At 40.5% G+C, this 17,075-nt stretch overlaps 1 long non-coding RNA gene across 1 annotated transcript; it reads left to right on the forward strand.

Moving 5' to 3' along the window:
• The first annotated feature begins 7,573 nt into the window (after positions 1–7,573).
• LOC111947387 lies at positions 7,574–15,624 on the forward strand. Its single transcript, XR_002873196.1, has 5 exons — positions 7,574–9,170; positions 10,187–10,329; positions 10,888–10,982; positions 14,029–14,092; positions 14,219–15,624. It is a non-coding gene; the product is annotated as an uncharacterized LOC111947387 (long non-coding RNA).
• The last annotated feature ends 1,451 nt before the right edge of the window (positions 15,625–17,075 follow it).

A 17,075-nucleotide genomic window follows, 5' to 3' on the forward strand; every position in this document is an offset into this window, starting at 1 on the left:
GATGGCAGCTCAGATGAGGACATGAAAAAGTGCATCCATCTATTTGTCTCCAAGTGGAGGGTTTCAAATTGTAGCAGAGAAAACTTGAATTTGGCCCCGCCCACAGCAGCAACTGCCTCATAATTCCGAGCTTTTTTAAGCATACGGTTTTCATCTTCTACTGATCAAACGCAATTTAAATAAAGTAATACTCAGAATCGCTGTTTTAATCTTAAATTCTTTTATAAATTTCCTCCATTATGAGAAACATGCTACAAGAACATGCTAACTGGGTTTTTAAGTATGATGTAACTATAGTAACTATGTCTGTTCTGCCTTTCCAAGTGCATATAACTGCAGAGCTTGATTTTTAGAAGTTTTTTTTTCAAAAGCTGAGTGAGGCTCTCAGTATTGACAGAAGCTCATTACTATCATCTTGTAACAAGCCATCTGCTGCGGTCTCACCATTTGTTGACATTCTCACAAGCGGATTGGTTTTCCAGTAGGTCGTGAACATAAACGACAAAGCCTCCATTCACAGCATGTTGCCAACAGAAGGTGTGTCGACATAGCCTGGTCTCCACCTTTTGCTTCAGGACAATCTACCTGCAATCCTTCCATTGTTCTCTGCTAGACGCTTTCCCACGTCGTCCTAATTCAGTATTTTTCCGTTTTCCTGCACCTGCTGGTGGGATTGTTTACAGCTCAAGTACCACGGACCTCAGTAAAGTTGCCCTTGGTTCCTGTCTTCCTGTTTTCACTGTACAGAGTGTATGTAGCCGACTTTGGGTTTGTGCCTGGTCAGTTACTGAGCCAGGTGTCCATCCAAGAGGCATCATTATGAAGACATTGTTCACTTTTCTGATTTTGGCATCATTGCTGTCCTCATTGTGTTCTGGTCTTTCCATCACAAAGCAAACGGAGCTGCATTTCTTGAACTACTAACATTTTAAACTCTGCTCTCAGAACCACTAGACGCAGCCAATGAACCTGATGAGACATTTCTGCACTGAAAAACAGAGAAACTGATGAAAACTGCTATGATTGCTGCATGTGTTCTGTATTCATTTAACAACACTGACGGTATATGAAAACTGGACTGATGGATTTTGACGTCACCCATAGAAAATAGTTTACTTCCCACTCCAACCAAATAAAGTCGCCACTTTTGCGTAATACAGACGCCGCCATGTTTGATGATGTCGTCAGTAAGCAGGGATAGGTCAGAGTTGGTCTGAGTCATCATTTCTATGGCAACCACTCTCGCCACCAGGAGTGAGCTTGTTGGAGGCCACACCCCTACCACTAGAAAGGTGGGCTACACTAAATTTTTCAAATGTTTTGAACGTCAGACATGGGGACCAGGCACTACCTGCTTTTATGAACGATTCTGATTGGTCGGTTTATAATAAATAACTTGCACTACAGAAAAAATATATATCAGTCAGATGGTAAGCCAATTCAGTCAAAACTGCATCTTGTTCCCAGGCAGCTGGTTAGCTTAAAGAGCCCCTATCATGGTAAATCAACTTTTTGAGCTTTCAAATGTATTATAATGTTCATTCCTCTCGAAAATAAACTTCAGAGATATTTTGAACCATTCACACATTTCTGAGTGTTCTTCCAAAAACCTCCCAACCCACAGAACTGAGCGGGTTCTCACCAACTGATGTAGATAAGTGGGGAACAGCCCCTTCCAGGAAGACTCCGCACTGCCAGCACCACCCCCAGGCTAACACCCACACCCACTTTCTCCGCAAAAAAACTTTCCTTTTACATTCACAAATGGACATCCATCTCTGAAAACGTTTGGACGTTGTTTGTTTTGGTGGGTGAAATGCAAACACGCTGCAGAGGCCGACCCAAGGTTGACGTCGTGAAATGGGCGGCACCCACTAGGAGCAAATGGCGGTGTCTCAGAGATAGAGTCACCTTACTTCTGGGTTGGAAAAGAACTCAGGAAAATGCACCAACTAATATTTAATTTAAAAAAAATGTGTTCTTCTTTGTGCCAAAGGTTTATTATCACATACCGGTACATTGTTTACTATGAAAGGCTTAAGAATAGCATGGTGTCGGCCCTTCAAACCAAATCCCAGCATCGTGTTAAACATTTCACCCATTCAAAGTCAGCGGAATTATCCTGCTGTGCAAATGCCCCTAAATTAATATGATTATTAAAAGCTGAAATGCTTTAACCTCAGTCGTTCACTTGGGTTTCACACAAACCCTTAACATGGAAACTCACTTCTTGACAGAACGACGTGCACAGCAGCAGGTTTGTGTTCGCAGTAGGTGAAGGTGTAGGGCCTCACAGCAGGGAAGTGACTGTTGTTGAATTCAGAGTGAGGATTGCTGTTGAGTTTCACATGAGTCTTTCTGTTCCTGCTTTTATTTTGGTTCAGATTAAAGGGCTGAATTGGAAACACCTGATGAAACTCTGATGCAAACCAGACTGGATTTTCCACTCTCTGCCGGAGGTTGTTCTGGAATAAATACACAGACTTGCGTCTGATCACACATGTTTTACTAAATAAAAAGCTTTTTGATGCCTGCATCCTTCCAAGAACAAATTTAGCGTAATGTGAATATTTCCTCATTTTCCTTTTTTTCCACCTCTTTCATGTTTGTTCAGAGCATGGATCATGGTTCCCCTCAGGCTCGTGACGACAAATGTAATCCATTACTGATAAACTCTATCCAGCCACATATCAATAAGAAATGTGAACACAAAGAACACATACTTGTAAGCATCCTCAAAGGCTACAGATACAATTTAAACTACTTTGACACCTCTGTGGGAAACTTGTCAGATATTCTTCTCTTTCCTATTTTTTCAGGGACACTGGTGGACATTTTTTGTGTTTTTAACCTCCACATGGTCTAATTTAAGTGCTGCTTTCTATTATTTCTTTTAGCTTTTATTTATTTATTTTATTTATCCATTCATTCTTCTTCGGAACTCACCAATTCTGCTGCAAATTTCAATATGACTAGACAAAAAAACTGTCAAATTACCTCAAACAAAAATAGCTCTTGGGTTTAATTAAGAGTCTAACAGCTAAAATTGAAAATATTATTACAGTATTCAATTGACAGTGAAACCACTTTCAAAAAAAATATTATGCACATTATTTAGGAATATCCTGGGTGTGCCTAGTTGAACATACCAGTGACTCCGTGCTGAGAAAGTGTTGAGGTTGCATTTTTGTCTGATGTAAAACCACTTGACTGTATATGAGAACTGGACTGAGTGATCCCTTTCCCCTGGCATTCCAAACAGGAAGTTCCCGCTGGTTCCAAGACGCCAAAATCCCATTGACTTCTATAGAGAAATAAACAGCTGTTACTCAGTCATGTTATTGGTCAAAATAACCAATCTTGCTCAAATAGATAGTCATTCTATTATAAACTGACCAATCAGATTCCTCAATAAAAGTATGAGGTCTCATGTCCAATGTTTGACAGATTTTACATTTATCACTTCTGACGGCATCTGGTTTCAACGTCCGTCTCACAAAAACAGGCCGACTGAACTGGCTTAAACCTTTGGATCCTGAAGTAAGCCATTTTCTATGGGTGATGTCACACTAACTCTGTCCAGTTTTCACATACAGTCTATGGTTTTGATAAAGGTTATTCCAGGATGGGTAAAGAAACCTTGACTGTAACTCAGATGTTCTGTTCATGCATGACTTGTGTCACAGCTGGAGATGAGGGAGGAACGTGGTTTGAACAGTCAAAGGTCGATATTGCTGTCAGTTAGTCTCACATTCCATAATCTTGTGTACCTAAAAATCACTTTCTTTTATTTTATTTTCCTAAGCAAACTGCATCACTGCTGTCCAACCTGCGGGATTTAGAACTGAAATTGAGTTTAGATGAGAGCCTCCACTGTCAAGAACTGATGAGATAATTCTTATTAAGAACTCAAGTTTCTAATAAGCATCACATGAAATGTTATCAGAAATATGTTTTTAACATTTTTGAAAATGTCTCTTTTTCATATAATTCATCCATAAAAAATCTGTTTTAGTGTCATCCATAACAAAATTACTAACATTTTTTTCACCACTAATTTGCTGCGAAACAATCCCTCTTTTGTGAGTCTGCACAGAAGGAGCAAACTCTTCCAGGAGGGAGGATCCATCTTCCTTCCAGGAAATTGTTAAGTGTTTTTCCTGGAAACAGCCTGGGCAGGAAGTATGACTGCACACTAACCCACTGACCCTCTTTTGTTTCTCGTCTGTTTTTATTTTCAGCTATTTAAAAGCCGTGGATTCTTCTCCAGACAACAGTATGCTGGATGGAAGTCAGTAGTAGTTAATAAATCTGTGTTTCAACAAATGAACCTATCAGTCCTTTCTTTTATTGTTTTTAAATGCCTTTTTTCACAGAACATGTAACCTTCAAGTACTAGAAATGCTTCAATAGATTGTGTTCTTATACTTCAACAAAAAACCCAAACTCTTACAGGGATCCCAGCTAAAAAGGCTGATATCAAAAGACAAAATTCAAAGAGTTTGGCTTTGAAATTTTTCTGCTCAGATGGCAGCAACATTAGAGTCAGCAGGGAGGATGCAAAAACTCCAGCAACAAGCTGTCTTTACTAGACTCAGGCTGTGCACAGTGAGGAAGACTGTACGTCAACACGCAGGAAGCCAGAGCTCGGAGTTTCCATTGCACAACCCTGAACATCAATAAAAACGTGTAATACAAGGATGAGAATATCCACGTGAAACTGAAGTGACAGGAACACAAACCTGTACGTACACCTGTTCAGTCTGCCTTTGAGTTTGAGTTCAGTCTGGTTCTCTCATCAGAAGAGCTTCCTAAATGAAAGCTTATGTTGATTGGATTTCTGTTTCAATGAAAATGTTTGTATTTGTGCATGTGTAGCTGTACAAACATTTAGATTGTATGATTGTGGCATATTGGTGAAACTGAAGTAAATTTTTCTATCTGTGTAGACTTATCCTTGTTTTTTTGGACGATTAGTATGATGGGGGAGTCCGTTCCTTTTTGGTTAATGTTGGTAAATGTTTGTTCTAAAGAAGGAAAAGGTGACATTTTAAAGAAAGAAAAGTTCTACTTAAACTTAATCTTCAACATTTAGTTAGAAAAGCAAATGTTTTTTAGGTTATCAAAACTCTTTACAGTGTCCTGCTCTCTTAGTACAGCGCATTGACTGTTTAAGCACTGGACTAAGTGGCTCCTCCCCCTTCGTGTTTCAAACAGGAAGTGTTTGCTGGCTTCAAGAAATCAAAATCCTATAGACTTCTATAGAGAAATAAACAGCTATTATTCATTCTATTGGTCAGAAGAACCATTCTTGATCTGCCATCTTATTTACTTCATGCAGACTTGGACCAATCACTGCTTACTGACAGCGTCTGGCTCCAACATGTTGAAAAATGGCGACTGAATTGACTTCATTTGGTTGGAGGTGGAAGTAAACCATATGTTATGGATGATGTCACACTCACTCGCTCCATTCTCATGTACAGTCAGTGGTGCAGTGTGTTCTGCCAGAGCAGTGAATCACATTGACTTTGTTAACGGAGAGTATAGCTTCACAGAGCGTTCTTGAGATATGAGATCAAGAAAAGACATTTCCTGACATCCAAAGAGGTGACAGCCTCTAAAGGCAGAGGAGGGGAAAAAGGGTGGGATCTGCTTTAGTTTTGCTTTTATGATGCAAATTCTTTCAGAAACGCTTTGGAAAAAGTGAACCCAGAAAAATATTTAATATGCATATTAAACACAGTGTGCTGAGTTTATTTATCTGCTTTATTATGATTTGTGTTGAAGATCTTTTTTTTCTCCTGAAAAATGTCTTATTTAAGGTCTCACTCTGATCATTTTTGGATTTATTTTCAAAGAGTTCCCATTGATTTTTAAAGATTGTGCCATTTTAAGTTCATTAGAAATTTGACTCTGACTAGCCCGGCTCGATCTCCCGTCACGTATCTGTTCACACTCTCTCCTGCTAGCATCGTCCCTCACACTCCTAACCTAAGATTAGCGGTGCAGAAAAATCTGAGCCGTCCAGCTGCACAGTTTAGATCCAGAATCCAGCTCAGACGAGGAAAACCAAGACATTCATGGATGCATCAGAATGGAGCAGACTGGGAGCTTGTGGGCGCCCAGCGTATATTCTATGTCATGAATAATCTCTTTTTCAAACAGCAATTTTCTTCTGCTCCTGATTCACAGTGATTTGAATAAAGAAATACCCAGCAAGGCAATTTGAAGCTTAATTTTCTTTACATGTGTCCATCTTCTTCAGAAAAATCCCACAAGAACGTGTTGTAAAAACACCAAGAACACAATTTTCATTGGAGTGTGTCTTTAACCCTTGTGCTACCTTAGATGACCCCACCCTTCCATTGACTGGGTCTCCCTACCATGACAAAGGTGGATAAAGGTGGAAAGATTTCATGTAATCCATGGACACCAGTGAAGATCACAAATCATTGAAGAAAAAAGGTTCAGCGCACTGTCTAGTGGGTCTAGATGACCCAACTCCCAATGTTAAAGTGCCTAGGATAGCACAAGGGTCACAAGGATACATCTGATAATTAAAAAATCATGTGATGCATGAGGGTTTTCAATGCCTAATGAAGAATTTGTGTGGGAACATTTCTGGATGCTTCAAAAAAAAAGCAAAAAAAAAGTAAAAGCTCTTGGAAGGTTCTTGCCTAATCAAAGCCAAGGGAGCATTTGGACAAGCTCCATGAAGCTGGCTGGAGAAGCATTTGTCCTCTGCAGGGGAGGGGTTCAGAAACAAAATACATCTGCCATTTTGTTGTTGTTCTATGGAGAGAAAATGTAAAACCTGCAGGTCGAGCCAGAAACCATCCGGATGAAAGCGCTTAGGTTAACCACAGAAAAATAAAGCTCACAGACTGATTTTACAACTCATTGGAGTCCAGATCCTTTCCAACTGCACTTTATCAGAAAGACTTTAAATAAAAGGTGTAATTTCAGTTATGACTGGATGAAACACAGGAGGAGAAAAGTTTTTTTTTTTCTTTCACACAGCAGGACTGCAGATGATTTCTCAGCAGCACTGATGAGAGAAGCGTGGGAACTGAAGCCACTCACACCAGCATATAGTGATCACAGCAATTTAATCCAAACTATGATTCATGTGAAAACCGCTCGGTCGGAACTTCAAATCATCCAAGATGGAATGATGCTTTTAATTTTATTGGTGAAATGGAAAACAGAGCAATGTCTCCAAAGCCAGAATGATACGTTTAAAAAGCCCAGAAAAGAGCCAGCGTGAAGAGCAACATGAAGAACGTTCAAGCAGTTTCTCAAAATAGTCCTCGTGATATGACCACAATGAACCGTGACCTCAATGACCCCCAGGATCCAGAGAGATCAGGCAATCATGTGACTTTAATGACTTGCAAATGTCAATGTTCCTAAGCTCTTTCACAGTCGGTTGGGAAAGACTAAGCCCTTTAGGCGAAAGGTCTGAGGCAGACTCAACTATCAGGCTGAGGTAGGTTGTTTCCTGGAGCACCTAATGGTCTGCCGTAAAGGCCAAAAAAAACTTTTTTTTTTTTTATTTTCTGTGAAAGATACAAACATATTATTTTTCATTAGTGCACTAAAAAAGGATCAGACTTTACATTGGAACGTAAAGAACCACTCTGATGGAAATAAGGTTTTGGGTGTTTTTAAAGTGTTCTTGTGGCGTTTTTCTGGTGATGGAGACCCAATATTAGTAAAAAATAAGCTTAAAATTAGATTTTTTTAAAATACTTCTTTAATCATATCACTGTAAAAAGGGAGCTGACAAAAATGCAGTTTGAAAAAGAGTTTATTTGTGATGTAGAAAACACGCTGCAGGCCACAAGCTCCCTGCTCTGAGCTGACAGGAAGGAGAAGGGGGCGGGGTTGCTCTGCACCAAAAGTCCCGCCCACAACGCAGAGGCAGATTTCGAATGAATTACTGCCGCTCTGCAGGAGCCATGTCCTAGAAAATGGCACACATTTTTTCTTTATTAAATCCTTACTTATTTTTTCATTATTTATCTTTCAGTCCACCTTTCTTCATCCTGATTGGCTGTAGACTCCGTTAATCAATCTCCACCGTGCCTCCTGAGCAGAACCCATGCAATTTGCCAAATTTACATAAATCGCAATCAGATCTTTGTTTTCATTCTACAATACTATACCTATTTTTCCATGAAAGTCTGAATTTTGAGAGTTTAAACAAGAAGGAAAAGTGTGAAAGTGTTCATGTCTGTTTGACAAAAGGTCTGTAGCCTGTAGTGATGAGTTCTACAGCCTAAAAACATCTGGACTTGTTGTCAAAATTGCACTTATCACAGGTACTTTTTAGCACGTAATTCTTGCGATAAATAAGGAGCCACTGTACCCTAAAAAATAAAATCTTAGGTTCAATCTGGATTGTTTTCTTTTTTCTTGTCCAAAATGCATTGCAACGAATCTTTACTCTACATTTGAAAAGACTAATACTAACACTGAGTGATTGCACAAAAAACCTAACAAAAGTGGTGGTTAGATTTGTTCGGATTTTTTTTTTCCTTTTGGCTGCCCTCTTCATAGGTTACCGCAGCAAATCCCACATTATTTGGCTTCATTTTTACAGCAGGAGCCCTTTGTGGCCCACTCTTCATGCATTTACTCAGACTTTGAACATGGAAAGCACTGGAGAATGTAGTAACTTTCCCCACCAAGTGGCAACAGCCCAGGCAGTCTCAGACTCATAGTGTTAATCTGAGTTTTCAAAAAAAAAAAAAGTTTTGAAGGTTTTTTCAGGACTATTTGCACTTCTCCAGAAATCCTCTCGGAAATGTGATTGCAAAACTGCGTAGGTCAATATTTCTGAATGAGCTCATCAGCAGAAGCCTTGTCGCCGCACGCCGCTTCCCCGGTGGCTCGTCCTCGTTATCACTGACCCTCTCAGCCAAATTACCCGCCTTCCTCCCCTCCCCTCCCTCTCAGGGTCCTCTCATCCTCAGATGCTGCCACCGCTCAATCAGGCGGGATACGGGCACGTAACCATAGTGACCGCAGCCTGCGAAAGAGAAATGCTAATGCGGGGGACTTTTGAAGGACAATGGATGCAGAAGTGATCCTCAGGAAGAAAGATCTACGGGGGCGGATGAAGCAGTTTGAGTGTCAAGGACTCGTAGGAGATGTCCTCACAGGTGGGTCACAGGTGTTCTGTGCACAGATCAAATGAAATAATTCTCAAACATAAGATGTCACGCTGCTTTGTTCACTTTAGCTTGTTTTTAAAACAAGTTCCAATTAGGTGTGTGATACAATCTTACAGCAGAGATGAATTTATTGCAATTAATGCAGACTTAATGCAAATAAGTGTTTTCACATGGCTTAAAAAAAGAGAAATATAACCTTGCAATAACATTTTGTTTAAAATAAAAGGTTACATTTTGTCTCTTGACAGATTTGGAAGGCATGAAAAAAACAATGAGAATGTTTTCATATAAATACAAGAGATGACTCCACCCACATCATAGAAAAACCCTCCTGCTGGATCCATCTTTCACTAAAATCTGTTTTTGGAGGACTCAGATACAGGGGAAAGGAGACAAATGCAAGGAAGGGGACAGAAAAAGCAAAAAATACAAAACAAGAAGAAGGTTGAATACTGATAAGTAGCATTTGCTGATATTATAGAACATCTTGTTGGAGATTCAGATCATTGATGGCACAACTGGGTGTGGAGAGACTAATAAAGGACGTTTTTTTTCTCATTTAACCCCAGAAGATTTTGAGGTTTGAATAGATTGTAGCCATTATGTATTTTAAATTGACTAGTTGAGGGTTTAGGTTTTCAAACTGTCAAATTACGTTGGCTTGTTTTAATCGTATTACAATCAAGTGAAAAATGTTCTAATAGCATTTTTGAAAAACTGTTACAGGATGTTATAGTTGCATGGAAAACATTTTATGGTGACATTTGTGTAAATTTCTCCACTAAAATACTGTCTGTTCGGTGAATCATGCTTTTTAAATTATTATTTCTTCAAGCAAATTCCTATTCAATTATTTGTTCACTTCACTCTGCATTAAGACGCCCAAGTTCTACAGTCTTTACTTCTATCAGTCCTATAAGTCTTATGGTAAATATGAACTGCATTGCATGTGTGTTTTCTACCTTTGTGTTCATAAACCCTTTTTTCAACATGTGTTGTGTCAGACAAACCTTGGTGAATGTGGAAGCCTGTTCTTCCATCAGACAGCAGCTCGGTGGGCTTTTCTGTGTCTGGAGGCAGCTGCTGAGGAAACTCTCCTTGGCAACCAGTCGTCATGGAAAGAATCAAGTCTGCGCTGTGATTGGTGGTGAGCTGCACTTGTAGGTGTCTGTATGGACACAGTGTTACATAACAGCTGTGTGTTCGGTTCAGGCTTATTGTGTAGGTGCTGTGCTCCCAACATAGTACAGAATGACACATAAATAGAAACCTCTGTTAGACGGTTTGTTATGTCATGATGCACTTTTTTAAATATTTACAACAAAACTGCACCGACAAACTATGTTTTTTAAAGTAGTAGATGGTTTGGACGAGCTTTTATTCTCAAAGGCATCTCTATTCTTTTGTCTTGTTTTTCTATATCTCGATGATGCTACCATAAGAAGATTGCACATTACTAAAATAAATTACATTTTATAAATATGTGCTTTAGAATGAAGCTTCGTTTACTCTTCAGTTTAAATATTCACTTAGTTTGAGATCAAAGGGGTTTGTTGGCGCCTATCAGAGCTTTCATCCAGTCGGCTGACGGGCGCACCCAGCAGAGGTCACCTCACCACATCAGGGCCAAAAAGGATTGAACGACACACCCCTCAGAGCAGCTTCCGACTAATTAATCAACCCGACATGCGTGTTTTTCCGACAGCCTGAAGGCGACAGAACACCCAGAAAAAGCTGCACATGCATGAGAAGGACAGGCAAACTCCACCCTGAAATGGTTGGACTTGACTTCCATGTGAGGTGAGGGCACGGTGCACCTGTCAGCGTCTGTCTGTTAAAAGGTGGCTGCCAGTTTTCGTTTGTTTCTGTGTTAAACGTGACTGTGCGTGTTTGTGACCACATCCGTTTCTGTCGCCATATGCTCAACAGTGGGTCTGTGAAGGTAATTCATGCACGGCATGCCAACACATTTGGTTTCTGCTGGTTGCTATGGCAGCGTGAAAATTTAAATTCAGTTCACCCCACACACCCCAAAAAAAAGTGCAGATTCTCCACAGAGGTCGTCTTGAAAAGCTACACTGAGAACATCAAAAAAATAAAATAAAAAAGAGCAAAAACTAAAACTCTTCATGGCTGTTTGGATCCACTTCATTTCAAACCATGAAGGTTGTTTTCAGACAATTCGGTCCTTTTTGAGTGACAAATCACTAGGGAGAGTATTCTGTGTGTTCGTTGTACTTGGTATGAACTCTGGAGAGGAACAGCTCACTCTTAATGGAAGACAAAGAAAAACTGTACCGCAGAACCAGACTCTGTGAGGGGAACACCGTCCAATTGGGGTCAGGGAGGACAAAAAGCCTCCAACATAATTTTCCAAACTGTCTTACATACCCACTCTTTGTGGGAAAATTGTTGTTTTTGGTGTTTTTTACAAGTTCCTGCAGTATTTTTGTGATTGTGGGTGACAACTATGACATATATTAAACTGGAAATTGCAATTCTGACTACTTTTTTATTAAAATTGTTCTGGATCAGCAGCAGACAAAAGAATGCTGCAGATAAAAAGGTTGCCTTTGTGACATAGAAAACACGCTGGGTGGGCCACAAGCTCCCTGCTCCGCTCCATTCTGGTGCCTCCATGAACATCTTTGTTTTTGCCTGGATAGCTTCTATTTTACTTGCCCTTTTTTTTACACTACGAATGTTAGGGAGAGTGCTTAAATAAAGAGCTCTCAGCAATGACAATGGAAATTGGGGGTGGGGTTGCTCTGCGCCAGTGGTCCCGTCCACAACTTGAAAGCGAATTTCTAATCAACTACTGCTGCTCTGCTGAAAATATGTCCTATAAAACAACAAATGTTTTTAAAAAAATCTTTCCTAAAAGCTGCATATACATAATTGAAAGATCAAAAGATGATCGGAGTGAGACTTTAAACCCCTTTCAGAGTAACAAAGTTGCTGGAGCCTGTCCCAGAGACTGTGGGGGTACAGCCGGGACAGGTTGCCAGTCTGTCACAGAGCTAACTGCACCGGTGACATATACATTTGCAGATTATAGAGGACAGAAAAACTGCTCATCCTAAAATGCCCCCAAAGGGATTGGTGTTAGGTCTGTATGACAGACATATACACACTCTGTTTGACATCAATGATCCCTGTTGTCACTCAATGGATTCTGACTGGAAAATGTCTTTCATTTCTTCCTTTTACACACAGCAAACAGATTTGCATCTTAAATTTGAAATCAAATCTTTAAAATCTTTCAGAAAATGTCTATCTAGAAAACTCAAAATTTGATCGGAGCATGCAAAATGATTCTATCCCACTGAACATTCGCTCACCTGGTCTTTACATGGTGTGTACCATGTGGTTAAACTTTGGCCTTCAAAGCTGGATCCGTATGGGGTCTTCAGGGGCCCCAGCTGTGACTGTGCACGGAGGGCCGAAGAAGCACCAACCTAGTAATAAAATGAAGTCTATCTAAGCTGATTGCTGCAGCCCAAATAAGCATTATTCATTTTTCTTATGGTTTCCATATGCTTTCACCACATAAAGCGCTCATGCTGCCAAATTCACATAGGACCCCCATTTGTCTCCATCTGCAACTCAAGTCCACTTCTGTTTGGTTGGGAGGCTTGGCTATGATGCCCACACACACATGTTGGCTGATGTTCCTACAATGACCACCATTGTTGGGGTTTTGCACAAACTAGGAAACCTGAGCTTTGGCCACCATTTCCTCTGATTGTTTTAACAGAAAGAGGTTTGTAACTGTGAGTTCCCATTTGTTATTGAATGCAACAAAAGTAAGATAAAGTTCTCAACGAATGTTGCTCCTGCAGTCAATCATTTTGACCATTTGAGGTCAAAAACTTAAACAAAAATGGAGCAGAAGTGAATTGGGTCACAAACATTCACTCCAGAGCTCTGGCGGTTGCATAAAACTATCCAGTAGAGAAACGAGATCAAACACTGAGCCTCTGAGCCGATGAAGGCTCCACTTTCCATATGTTATGTAACTTGTTTAAAGTGCCAATCCTGCATTCCTTCCACAGTAGAAAATGCTTATTTTACATTTTCACATTATGTCCCTCCACCATCCTGCTTGTGTATCTGTGGAGATGTATACAGTTGTGTGTCTTGGTTTGTCTCAGCTGTCCTTATGTGTGGATACGGGCTGTCTGCGGGCGAAACATTTGGCAAACCTGTACAGGTTACGTAGGTGGCTCACATCAAAATTTAGGATCGTAGACCACTGGATGAGGCCGTAGAGAGAAAATGTTCATGCGCATTTTTTCTAGACGGCATGCTGTTGGCTACAGGTCGTAGCGAATACTTAACACAGGTAAGGAAAGGTGAAGTATGTGAGACACAGGCACGTCGTATGAATTTTGCCTTTTTCGACCTCACACAGGGGTTATTCACTTGAGTAGTGCACGCTCCTTACGCCCCTGAGTATGTAGCCTGACTGTTAGCAATAAAGGAAATTAAACAGAGTGTAGTTTGTGTGGGTGTCTTATGGGCAGTTATGTATCAGCATTTTTGCGCAATCAGTAAAGAGCAAGTATGTGCACCTCAGTACCTGTACGTCATAAGTGCGTGCAACTTACATCATCCTTACAAATACTCAACGATCCATTCACTACACTCACGATAATGGTACGTAACATTTTCATGACGTCCCTTAAGATGGCCACACGGGCTTCAAAAGGTACTGGGCACTCCTCTCTACAATCCTATGTATAGGCAACCCAAAAACCCACAGCATCCATACGTGCCAACATTCACACAGGGGCGTTTGACAAAGGCTAAATATTGTCTTTGGATTTCTCTTCTGCTTTTCCAGCTTCTTTACAGTGGTACTTCGAGCAGCAGCGATAGTCGCCTTTCGAGGAGCTTTCTTCTCAACGGTAACTCCAAGCATCCATCGTCCTCATGTTCCTCCTTCTCCTGCCGTGTCCTCTGTGCCTGACCAGAAGAACGTTTCAAATAATTGCAGACAGTGGAGCGCTGTAATTTCAGTCTCTCTCTTCCAGTTGGTGGTTTGACAATAAAAGGATGCTGCACCTGGAGAGTGCATACAGTCGGTAATGGATCAGGGATCAGGTAAAAATAACTGGGGATGCAGAGTGAGGGGGGCAGACACATGATTCCATCCCCCTGAAGCTGCCAGGCCTGTGGTTTCATCTGAACCTTTGCTGCTCTGTGAGATGAGCGGATACAGATTTTTTTTTCCCTGGAAAACAACGCTTTGAACTCAGGTTTGCCTTTCTCTGAAAGACACAGCCGTGCTTCAGATTGAGTTCAGATGTGTAGTGCAGTTGGCAGCTCTTGCTCTGTTATTCAATCCAGAAGTGATGAATAACGGCTATAAGTGTTTTATGACAAGCAAAAGAGGTGGACTGAGGCATTCTTTACCGTTTTTCTCCATTGAATTGGCTCATTTCTTAAACCTGAAATGACATTCTCAAAACTAAATGGACAAATCTCCAAACTAACTTGTACTTGTTCACAACAGAAAGTAATTTCTCATTGCTTTCATCCATTTAAATTGTCTTAATCTAAGTCTCAAGTGTGTCGGGGGTTTTGTACAAGTAGTATAGAGTTAGCCCAATGAACCCATGTATGGCACATTCTATAATTACTTAGATCTTGTTGATCTAAACTGAATAGCCAATTATCAGTCTAATGACCATTCTTTTCAAAACATGTCAGCAAGGATTCAGTGTGGGAGCCGTCATATGCACAATCATTTTTTTCAATTTTCAAAATTAGTCCAGAAAATTGTATGAACAACAAACATGCATTTCTTGTTAAGTTTAAGACAATTATTGACGCTCAGGTGAAATGAAAACTTCACTGATGAATGAAGAGTTTTCCAGTCAGCCGGTTAGTTCTGTTACCTCTATGATGGTGAATCCTGCCAAACATATAAAAATGGGCCAGGGCCATTCGTAGTATGAGCATGGATGTACCTCACCAACAAAATGAGCACAGTCAACATCCTGCTGGAAGAAGGAGAAGATGAGCAGCAGAAGAGGAGCAGGAGGAGTGAGGATGTGTTGTGGTGGAATAAGAGGTCTCTGCTTCAAGTGATGGATGTTGCATGTGAGAACATCGCAGGGGATCAGGATGGTGGGGCATTTACGTCTTTTCTTCCTTCGCTGCATTGGAAGGAAAATATCCACTGCCATGTAGATAAAAAATCTCTGGCCAAATAGAGAGGAGCGAGTGGCTGGACAGAAGCATGAAGACTTGGCCAATCAGGAGTGAGCTTATTGGAAGTCAACACCCATAGCACTTGAAAAATCTGGCAATCAAAGGTTTTTCAACCCTGGACGAAGGGGACGCCTACTTTTATTGAGCATCTGATTCATCAGATTATAACTTGAACAATTTGAACATTAAAAAAAAAGGTATCGGAGCAAGAATGGTTATTCTGAACAATAGAATGACTGAATAACAGCTGTTTGTTTCTCCATGAAAGAAAATGGGATTTTGGCTTCTTAGAGCCAGCTGGTACTTCCTGTTTGGAGCACCAGGGGGTAGAGGTCACACAGTCCCGTTTTTATGTACAGCCAATGGCGTGTACTTACAGGATACTACTATAGCACTATCCCAAAATGCTTTGCCATCACACGTCTCATTCACCCATGTACACACACGTTGACGTACTGATGGTGACAGAGCTGCCAGTGCTACCAGATCATCTGGAATGTGGGGTGTAGTGTCTTGCCCAAGGACACTTTGGCACATGGGCGAGCAAAGCGAGAACAAACCTGCAACCTTCCAATCTGTACCACAGAGATAGAGGAAATCAATCACATCTGATCACAGAGCTACTGTTGACACGCTAAGGAGTAAAGCTGATTTGTGAGAGTGCGGATACCTTCTGGTCGATCTGAAAGGTTCAGAGGTTACTGGGTCAAACAGTCCCAGGAGTTGAGCAGACAGATTGTCGCACAGAGAGGATTTGGTTTCCGCTTCACCACGCTCAAGCAGCTCAGGAGCAACATCCCAGCCAGACGTCTCCTTTTCATTGGATAATAAAAGAAAAGGAGACGGATATTAATGGTGTTAGCCAAAAACTGAATAGCAAATCATGAAAAAAAAAACCTTTTTGTACTTTACAAGAAAAAAGGTTTAACTTACGATGAAAACAAAACAAATTAGAGCAGAGTTTTGGGCGGAACCTAAAGTTAATAATGAATAATCAAAACAGAGATTATTGTAGAGACACCATAACTTTAAATCACTACTTAAATGCAGGTTTACACAGCAAAACACAAAGCAGACCAAAGGACAAAGTTCAAAGTATCAGCATTCCTACTAGAGAAAGGTTGCAGCTCATTTTAATTTGCAACTTATCTTTGTTTTGTACAATTTTCCTAAAGGTACAATTTTTTACAAAGTTACAAAAATCAAAGTTCGATTTTAAAAAATCATCCACACTGCCTTTGGAAATGCATGTTCAAGCATCCACTTGCAATGAAAAGTAGAAGCATGTAAACACATGCTTTGGACTTCTGCGCTTCACACGTAGCAGCACCAGTTTTTAGGACCATTTTGGGGCTCTAAGTACAAGCTGCGTGGTCACTGAACACGTGTTGAAGGTTAGACCAGGTCGAACTTTGACCAATCAGGGACTTGGATTTGATAGTGACCCATTTATTTATTTATTTATGCCTTTAATTCACAATAGTGCCAAATATTTGAAAATTGATTGTGGATAAGAAATTAATATGTGTAGTTTTGCTGGAACTTCCCGACATCAAGTCTTTTAAATATCGGAATAGAGCTGTGAAAGAAAAAGCAAGATTTGCGAGGTTTGTACCTCCCGACATCTCACACCAAGCCTCCTCCAACTGTAGGTGGCGGACATGCACTAGTAAA

The sequence above is a fragment of the Oryzias latipes genome, chromosome 1 (genome assembly GCF_002234675.1).
Source record: "Oryzias latipes chromosome 1, ASM223467v1".
NCBI lineage: Eukaryota > Metazoa > Chordata > Actinopteri > Beloniformes > Adrianichthyidae > Oryzias > Oryzias latipes.